Raw genomic sequence first — 10,974 nt, forward strand, 5'->3', positions numbered from 1 at the left:
TTTCCTCATATGCTCAGGAACAAGCCACAATTGACTTGACTGAAAAAAGTACAGTAAGCTGGAAGAACAAAATGAAAACTATTTCAGAAGAGCAGCAGTAGCTTTCAATTGCTCCCTGACTAGACAACACCTTACTTGTTATTTAGGCATTATTATAAGCCTGCCAAGAACAAACGGTCCAAGGTCATTCTTTCTTTAAGGCCGGTTTGGCTTTTCTCCTGCATTGAACCAGTGGGTTTTATTTTATAATGAAAAAGAATCCTGCAAAACTGCTTAAAAGCACTGGTTCCTGGTGTGTGCTTCAGTCTAGACTGCCTTGTCTACACAGAACTGCTAGAACATGTTGGGTAACGGCCTTTTCAGAGACTAATAGACTTGTATGTCAATAGGGACCATTACATCATCTACTCTGACCTGCAAGGTATCAAAAAAACTTACATTTCATACACTTATTTCCGCATTAAGCCAAATAATCTATTTGGCTAAAGCTTTTCCTCCGGAAAGGCATCCAAGCTTGAGCTGAACATGTTAAGAGAGAAGTCTACGTCTTCTTCAATAGTTTGTTGCAATTTGAGATAAAAAAATGGTGGCTATTTCCTGTTTGCAGGCGTCTATCCAGATTCTGCTGCCAGCCACTGGTATTTGTTAAGTTTTTCACCATTAATATATTAGTGACTTTAGTATTCATTGTCCCCCCACCCACAGAGAAATCTGCATATTCGTGAGGAATCACCTCTTGGTACATTCTTTAATCAAGTCCTTTTAAGCCTGCCTTCGTAAATGGTGTTCTGTGATCCTGTTCTGTACCTCTTCCATTGTTTCCAAAGTCCTTTTGAGAAAGTAGATACCAGAACAGCGTTCTAGCACTCTGTTACTCCTCCTTTGTGTGTTTAAATTCAGTGATCACATAATCCTCCCTCTATACTATCATTCTGGCAATCTGTGCCAGGTTAAAAGGACACTATCACTAGCCCCTTTTCACAGCCACTCTCCAGGATATGCTCCGTCTGACACGGTTTGCCTTTCACGGTCCAGCATGTGAATGCCCTGCCTTTGTCAAAAGTACCCAGTTTACCAAGCAATCCAAATTCCATCGTGGGACTGTCCTGTCTTGACGATTACTTAGTCTTCTTCACTCCTCAGAGCAAACGTGTTCAGCAGTAATTTTTTAGATCTAAGGCAGATATTTATAAACACTTAGAAAAACATTTCCTCACCAATGACTGTTTTCTTTATAATATGCCAGTTAGTCTATTCTTTATCCATTTAATGCATGCTTTGCTGGTATTGTGGAGTATTTACTTTTAAAATCAGAATTCATTCCACATTATATCGTACAGAGCCTTTCAAAGCGGTAGGCAGATTGCAATCCCACAATTACCATCGCCTCCCAAACTAGCAATTGCAAAGGAAAACATCAGGTTTGTTTGACGGCTAACGTTAGTGTAGCTAGCCTAGGCTTGCTCAGGTCAGTCTTCCTGTGCATTTTACACATCACCACTCTCCTGCTTTTTTTGAAACTTCCCTGATGTTATCAGTATTTATTTTAAAAGCATGGCATTAGGCCAAGGATTTCTTTTGCCACCTATTCAAGCACTCAGTCAATGCAGCATTCAGTCCAGGACAGACAGAAGGTATGACGTCCCTGCATAATTATCTCACCCAGTTTGGGTAACAACTAAGCTGACCCTTTGTAACGAGGTCATAGATGAGCAATGCTTGAGACCTGTTGGTCCTCCAGCATCTCCCACAGTTTCAGCGTGTGCTCTGAACAGGGCACTTCCCCTGCTACCACCACCCCACCACTCACGTGGATCAGTTCATCAGCTGCAGTACAGAGAATTAGCGGTTGTGTCTTCTAGAGGCCTAAGCCCACAAGAAGCATGAAACCAAGCACATACCACTAATGAGGAAACAGTAACTGAACCAAAGACTAACGTGCACTCTCTGAGCCGGATGCTAATCACTCAAAGGGTGCCCGCAGTGAACACACACACTTAACAAGCAAGCATCGAGCAAATCCTCAGCTTTCTCTGGGTCCGTCTCCTTATCCACAGGCTCAGACTGCAAGGAAGCCACAAAGACTCTTGCCTCCCTCCTTTGCTTCATTTCCAGCAGCGTTAACACACCCGGCCCAGAGCAACTGCTTTCCTTTGGCTCTGCATCAGGAACGGCGCTGGTGTCATTGCAGCTGACTGGACCCAGTAGGTGGGAATAAACCTCTCCCCACAGCTGCGGTAGGTTAAAGTCACCCTTTTTTCTCCAGGGCACCTAGAGCCAGGGATGTAAGTGGTACTCCGGCTATAGGTGGTGCCAGGTCTATTGGTGGTGCTCCAGCTACAGACAGTGCTCCACGCGCAGAGGTCTGGGCTGTTAGGCTTCCCCCTCCCATTCTTATCAGCCAGCCCGTGCCAAGAAGTGAGGGGTAAACAGGGTTCAGGCCATTCGTTCATACTGGGCCTGCGTCTGTTCCCATTTTGTTATTCTTTGCTTCAGCCTAAGCTGAAGCGAAGCTGTTGATGCGTATGGCAGGAGGCAATGAAAGGTGACTGTTTCAAGGAGGAATTCTTTATAGCAGATGTTTTTTAAATAAAGTGGGTTTTTTTCATCTAATGCTTTTAGCAAACTCTAAGGAAGTCAAAATCTGTTCTGAATATATAAAAATTCAGCTTCGTGAAAAGATGTATTTATCTTCTAATTCTCCTTTAAATATAGTTTGGGGTTTGGTTTTTTTCTGTCTTTTAACTACAGGGGTGCTTCTAAAACAGGATTCACTGGCTTCTAACGTTTCTTACCTAACGACTCAGATAGCAATTAATGATTTGTTGGAAAAGGAAAATGTTATTTTCTGAGCAGATTTTTTTACTTCACAGAAGAAAACAAATTAATTAGAGAAAACAGAAAAAAAAACCTCTCCAGTTATTGTATCTTATTGAGAGCTAACAAATTTCTCTTGGCAGACTAATCATTGGTATCTACTCTTCATTTTTAGAGTAGGGTCTCATATCTGAGATAGGTTGAGCTCCCTGGAATGCCTAAATCCCTTGCAGAGCGCTACCAGGGAATCCCACTACAAATCCTGTACCAGAGGAGCACGGTGCTGCAAAACCCCAGTGATGATGAGAAGCGTCCTAGCACCAGGTGCCTGCAAGTGGTGTCACTGAGAAATGTAGAACAAAGACCATGGAACACCTTAAGTCTTTCTTTTGCAAATGGCACGGCATTGCAAACTGCTTCACAAAGTCAATTAATTTCGCCAGAAAGTCAGGTGGGGATTTTAATTCTGCAAAATATAAAATAACTCAAATTATAATATACCCGGTACATCAGAACTAGTACTCTTCAGACTGATGAATGAACAGAAACATGTGTATGCGGAAATTAGAAGACATTCATACAGAAAGAACCCTGAGTCCAGGGATGCCACCTAAAGCCCTGTACACCATTTATGTCTCTAAAGAATTAAGGAATCCATTAGAAAGTATCTGAGCTGTCGGCAACAGAATTTTTTTACTTGTGGTTTTGTGTAGAGGACAAATTGTATTGGGTTATGTTAGAAAGACCTTCTGAGTGGACAGAGGATATACAAGGGATATACGTAACCATCCTCTATTTCGTGCATTTTGTTTCTGCTGTTTACCTTCAAAAGAAGTTGTCTTAAAATTTAATTGTCTAGTTTGTAACTTACAGAGGCTTTAATTACAGTGCATAAAGCTTCAGATAAGTTTAACCAAGAAACTGACTTTAACCTTGAGACACTGCAGTGATATGCTACTCCACATACCATATTTTAATTATATCACCAGATGGTCAGAAACCAGCCTAACTGTATTTTAAACACCTGCCTATGCCCAAATGCTGCATTCTTGCCTACAGATAAATTCTCTCAAAGAACTTTAAAACACATCACAAAAATGGCTATCACAGTTACAGAGTTTTGGATTGCAAATTGCAAGGCAGAGATACGGAGGACAAGGACTCATCAAAAATCCCACCAGCCTTGTGAAACCAGGCTTATTGAAGTACTTGTGTATTTTAATAAGTAGTTCAGGCTACCTAACGCATAGCTAGGCTTCAGCTTTCCAGCTCTAGAGAATACTTGGGATCAGCGTTGCAAACTTAACACTCAGGTTGAAGTGAACCCTGATATTCAAACGCATTGGCAGAAGACTGTTTGCAAGCAATCAAGTTAATTACATAGGTTTGATTCCCCTCTTGCCTGGGAACTGCATTCTGTTAACTTTACTCTGTCTGAGCCATCATGTGGAAAAGAAAGATGGAAGAGCCTCCGGATCCTAAAAGCAACAAAGCGGAGTTGTTTTCTTTGTAGAGCAGGGCATTCCTACTTGCTGGCCAACGCTGTACTCCTCTACCCTCTAGTGGTGAAAACACACTCCGAGAAAACAACGTCAGTAAGTTTTAAAAACATCGGCAAGATTTTAGCCAAAAGATAGTTAAGCATTTGGAAGTACTTAGTAAAAGGTAAAATGACTTCTTATGTTGAAATGAGCTACCAAAGCACTTCTGGCCCCAAAATGTAACAGGATTCCACGCGTAACAAAATGTCCCCGTTAGCAAACCCAGCCTAGAATGAGGGCTGCAGTGAGAGCGTGCATTAGTAACAGAAAATGGGGCATGGCTCCAACAACTGCTCGTTACTTACTTTGTAGACTATTTTAACTAAGAATCTCCGGTTGAAAGTGTAATGCATATGCAACATGCTGTTAGCAGAGGCAGAAAAAGTTAAGGTTTATGCAAAGAATGTGGTTTCTAGCCAGATTGTTCAAGCATATGTTATAGTTCAACCCAATAAACGGAAAAATGCAAACTTGATTTCTATATTGAAAAACTTGTTTTCCTGAAAATTATGTACAAGGCTTTTGTGCATTCATTAGACTGAAGAGTATTAGCATATCAGTTCTGATGTGCTGGGTATATTCTACTTGGATTTATTATATATTTTGCATAATTTAAATCCCTACCTTACTTTCTGGCTAAATTAAGCGAACAAGCTGACATAACTGAAATAACTGCCACGCACATGCTGTATATCCAAAAATGTGTTAAAATACTTAAAATGTATAGAAGCATACAAATAATTTTAAAAACTTCTCCTTTATTGTACCTTCTTTAGATGTTGCCCTTTTAGATAATTTCTGTCTTAGAGTTTATAGCATGTTCCATTAAATGCAATAGATTTTAGCTGATTGTTAATATCAGAGACTAAATAATGAATAATAAGACTTCCTTATTAGTCTGAGCATGTGGAAGCTGTCAATACACTGTGGATCACAATTGCTACATTAATGAATGTCTGAAACTTGCATGTAAAAGTAATACCAAACACTGTTCACATAATCTTCTCTTCAATACAGGAAATTGTTTGGCTATGGTAATTAGCATTTCTTCAGATACATTTTCCACACTCATTAACAAACTAGTTAGCTCTGTAGCATAACAAATATTCTCCTAATTACTGCATCTGGACCTGTTTTCACTGCTGATAGTCTGCTTTTAATTTTCTTGCGCACATAGATAGATAGATACACACACATGCACATATATACCATAATGAAATAGATGATAGCAAAAATAATTCACTCTCATAAATGCATAAGAAATGAAAACCCATTTAGAGTTGCTAAGATGTAATTTCCCTTATGCAGAGTCTGTAAAGGACAGAACTAAATAGTTGCGTCATTCAAGGCTGCGTCATCTCTGCAGCCTTCTGGGTGGTCTCCAGAAACGACGTGGGGAACTGCAGACGTCAAAGCTGAGTCTTCTGAAGTCAGAGTGGCATTCCCAGTATTTTTATGTCTGTCTAAAAGAAGTTGAGATTCAAACCCCAGGACTATTGTCTTCTTTCTTAACCGTACTAGAAGAGGACAGATGAAGGCAGAGAGAGATTAACGCGGCCCCAGAGCTGGCAGATACAGAAGCCCGTTCCCTGTCAGGAGACATAGCGGGGTCAGGTCCCAGACATCTTAGCGAACACTGGGACAGCAGCTGAGCAGGCAGCCCAGGCTCTCTGAAACACCAGAAGGCCTCCCCACACAGGGGTATGTGTAGGAAGAGAGAGCTGGAGAAAAGGCTCTGCTCAGGGAGCATGAGAATCTCCAGGCCTTCTGCAGCAAAGTGAGCATTTAGGATTAGTAAAGACACTGAAACAAGGGGGGCTGGGTCAGGGTATGCTGTGGGGCTGCGGTGGGGCAGGAGGGGGAAGGGTTTGCAGGGAAAGAGATCTGGGAATGAATGAAGAGCCTGGAACCTCTTTAGGTCCTTGGTAAAACCAGAGGTAGATGTAGCCCATGTTGTTGATGATCAAAAGCTAGGAGAGCCCCTAGAGACAAACGTTGGCTTTGGCAGCATAGCAGAAATCAAGTACCTGGTATTGCTGAACACTTAGGGTCAGAGACCAGTTAAGTTATAAAGCTGCAGGGGAAACTCTTGGTTTGTTTAGTATTTTGAAACCAGCCAGTGTCTGTAACACAATAGGGGAAGGAAGGAAGTCAGCCGTTTGGGGGAAATCTGATCTGCTTCATTGGTAAACCCAAGCTGGTAAATTACAGGATAAAACTAAAAATACAGAGACTTTGTATTTATCTAGACTAAATGAGTGCTAGAGTTAGTAAATATGTGGCATGTAAAATACAAGGCAATTTTACTTGCTTTCTGTAGAAGTATTTTGCCAAGTATTAGACTTGTTCATTTTACAAATGAAAGAAGGAAATTCTAGTTCTGCTTCTGAAAATCTGCTTAGTACAATGCCAGCTGTAAAGTCACTACTTAAACTTCTGTAACAGAAAAATCAAAGAGAATTCACAATTTCAAAGACATTTCTTAATGACTCAATGGATATATACAGAAGGAGCAAAGGATAAGACTTTCTAATTACATTTGTGGGTGTATCCTGTAGTGACAACCTTCCCAAAGCTACACGAGCAATAGATTTTAATTCACTGGCCCTTAAAAAGGGAGGCCTACAGTACTTAATTACAAACCACAAAAATCCAAGAGGGAGGCAATGGCTAGGAAATTCAGACATATTAAAATAAAGTGTACACATGGGAGAAAAGGAATTAAATCTATAACTTTATAAAATGATAGGTAATTGGCATAGAGAGAACGAAATATAGTTCTCAGCATTTTTATAAGGCTACGTATGCTACAGTGTTTGGATTCCAGATCACAGCATGTAAGGTACAAGCAAAAATTCCAAGGAGATTTTGATATATTTGTCTACTCGCCTCCCCCCATGCCTACAGATGTTTGTGACGGTGTGCTTCCTCTTGCCCCCAACCTGACCTTTATCTCCTGTAACTGGGCCCATGCAATAACCACCCATGGTGGTCCTTATGTGTGCATCTAGTTGTGATGGCTGCATCCTGCTCTAAAGTGGTTTCAGGGAGACAGATAACAAACAACACAATAGCCAAGGCCTTACTTGAGCAATGCGCCCACTTCACCACAACACTGGTACTGTGGTAAATATGCAAATACGACTATAAGTCAATCATCTTACACCCATAAATAGTGAGTAGCCCAAGAGCCCTCTGAGCTCTCCTGCACAGCAGCGGGCTGCACACCAGGATCTCCCCTTGAGTAGACGCCACTCAAGGTTACTTCTCAAGACTCAGAGATTCCTTGCCACAACAGATCCTTGGTAAGTGACTAATAGCATGCTAAACTTTGAAATCTTAGCTAAGTGATATAAAGGATTGTCTTCTCTCTGAGAAGGAGTTTAGAAAGCAAGGGGGTCCTTTCTGAAACTTTGACTCAACAGGAAGGTTTCCCTGACAATTCTGTCCTCTATGCAGTAAATAACCAAGTGTGCTTTGCCATCAAATCTTGTTCAAACACTGTTGCATTTACTATCAAACTTTGTAAAATCCCTGTTTTATATCAATAAATGTATCACTGCTTCTCTCTACAAGTCAACTGCATCACTACAATGTTAAAGTGAGATGTTAGAAGATACAGTATATTCATGAGTGAAATGCATGTGACCACATCCATTTTCAGAGTACTTAAACGGCAAGAGGGAATACAGTATTAGCCAACCAGTCCTGCTGAAGATGCATTTTGTACCAAAAAAAAAAAATCACTTCCAGCATTTTGTTTGTTTTAGACACTTCTTTCCCACAATACACTAGCAAAACTGCATTTCACACCCTTGACCAACATCGCTATGCCAGCAGAAGTCTGTAGTACAACCTTGGCTTAAGAATGCCATTGATATAAAAACATTTCAGACCTCCTAATCCATGTGTTTGTTCTATGTAGACCATCACAGCAAAGCTGTTTCTTTGTGGCTTCATTAGGAATGTTCCCACCATGGATTTCTGGAGCAAGGCTGCATTCTCTGAGAGTGCAAACAATATTCCTGTGATGAACTCCTGTGATGAATTCTCCTTTCTGCAGTGCTGGGGCCATTCGGGTGCTCAACTGTTGTAATTGCAGTAGGCAAGGTATGTGACTAGTGATTTTAAATAGGCAAAAGGACCTAGTCTCTGAAGTCGATCCTCAGTTCTGAATGACAATAACTCTTCCTCAAACTTGTAATACAAAAATACATTTTAAAAGGGCTTTGATTTAGCAAGAACTATTTTTAATACTCTGCATTTACAGGTCAGTGTTATCTTTTTTTCTCTCCATTGTTTCTTCAGTGGTGACGATTACAATTAGTAGGCTTGAAATTATTATGTATCATGGCTTCTGAAATACTAAACTCAGAAACTGCAGCTTGTGGCAGTTGCCAGAAAAATACTGAAGATAGATTTAAGTTGACTTGTGAACTGTAGTAACAAGGAGAAAAATGACTCTGAACCTAGAATAGTAATCATTACCAAAATGTACTCCAGGGGCTCTTTTTGACTTTGCTTTTGGGGCTTTTTGCAGACAAACATGAGTGTGGTTCTGTCCCCTGCAAGTCATATGCAATCTGTATGCAATACTCGCTCTGTTGTATGGCTCACAGCTTTTTAAGGAGTCTCAAAACCTTTTACCTTTTAAGATTGCATACCTCTGTGGATGCTGAATTATAGATTTCCTCTGTCGTGGGTTTAAATGATTGCTTTCCAATAGACAGAAAAATTGACCTGAGTATGGAATACTCAGTGTTGTTTGTCTATTTTACTAGAATTTTATATATGTTATTAATAATTGCTAATTAATAAGCAATAGAAACCAAAGCCTCCTATACTTCATCTTGAAAATCTTTGATAATGTATATTAGTACAAAGACATTCCTGATTTCACACTACTTAAGTTTATAAAAACATTGAAAATCTGTGACACCCTGGGAGTGCCTCATCTCGTCTTTATTTAGTGACACCAGTGGCTTGTGGTTTTTCACTATGTTATCTTATAAATTATCATGCTAGTAAAAACATTTTGCAAAATTCTCATAGTAATTTTTCAAGACAGTCTCTACCTGTGTGAATGTATTTTGTCTCAGCATCAGAAAACAGTCTGAAACTAAATACTGTAGATTTTCAATCAGCCCCCGGTAGTTGGAATAGCAGCCCACTGAGACTACTGCTCTTGGTATCTGCAAGAACAGCTGCAGTGCTGGAAAATTCATAAAGCAGCAGAACATGGGATCAGGTAATACCTTCAGATCCTCATGCACTACTGTGCTTTATCTCAGACTCTTAAGATTTAAGCAGTTTTAAAGGGCAGAGGTTTTAAGAACATGTTAGATACATGCCTTGTTTCCACAAACTACCAAAATCTGTTTTGTGTATTTTACAGGTTGCTAGAGAAAATCCATGATTTTCTTTTCAGATCTCCCCAGTCCGTATCGATCTTATTGCTTGCAAAACATTCTTGTTTTGGTTTGGTTTTTAGTATTTTCAGTGTAAATTTTAGTCTAGCAGCCTCAGTTGCCTAAAAACTGTTCTAAATCTGTTTTGCTCTTCTGTTGGAAAAAAAAAACAACACAGAAATATTTAAAATAAGTTCTGTAAATTCTGGTATGTACAAAAATATTCACACATATTAGGAGATCACCACATTCACTGCAGTAGAAGGAAGAGAGGACAAGAGACCACTTGCCTATTATTAAGCATTTAACTTACATCTGGCTGTTCCTAAAAAGTAGTATCCGTACAGACTGCCATGGATGCATACACACCCTGCATTCTCTGGAGAGGTCAACAGCAGGAGTGATGACATGGTGCTTAGGGGAGGCGGGTGCCCCTCTAGAGCGGCATACAGAGAAGTGGCCACCTCTGTGGGACAACACGAGGGCTCTACGGTCCTTGGAAGAAGCTGTCCTTTGTTGGAAGAAGCCAACAAAAAAAAAGAAGCTGTAAACCTGTGACAAAAGAATTGCACAACCAAGGGCAGCAGAAGGGCCTCAGGAGTCTGAATTAAGCACCCTCTTGTGCAGGCAAGCACAAGAAGGAGACGACTATCTCTTTTCCATTGAAGATCATCTACAGCAGTTTTTCCTGAGCTTGACAGAGCAGTCATTGCCCTTTTACTTTTAAGCTATAAACTACTCTGAAGAGAGCTAACGTCCATCTCTCTTGTAAAAGGTTGGATTCCCAAAAGGGAAACCCAGAGCCATGGTTCCTGTTGTAAGTGGTCTTTATATACCTCCCTCATGGCTTTTAATTAAAAAATCCACCAAAAATCATGGGAGAAAGATCGAGGAAAAAAAAGGTTTCAGTTTTTTAGCCAAGCTCCCATCCCACTCTGCTGAAGAGGTAGATCATGCCTACGTGCAAGGTCCCTACCATTTTTACTGGCCAAAGTAGCTGTTGTGCTTAGGCGGCACAGCAAATTGTTTGCCCAAATGGAAGTATGCAGAGATTTTTAGATTCCCTTGAGAGGTTAGATGGTGTGTAAATAATCTGAATCATTCTCTGAGACTTGTGAGCAGCAGCCTTCTAAGTCAAGCCTTAGGGAGGAATTGGGGCATCAGAATTACTGCTTTACCCCAGACCAGAAGTGCACTTTTGAAGTGAT

This window comes from Larus michahellis, chromosome 1, assembly GCF_964199755.1.
Source record: "Larus michahellis chromosome 1, bLarMic1.1, whole genome shotgun sequence".
In the NCBI taxonomy this organism is placed as follows: Eukaryota; Metazoa; Chordata; class Aves; order Charadriiformes; family Laridae; genus Larus; species Larus michahellis.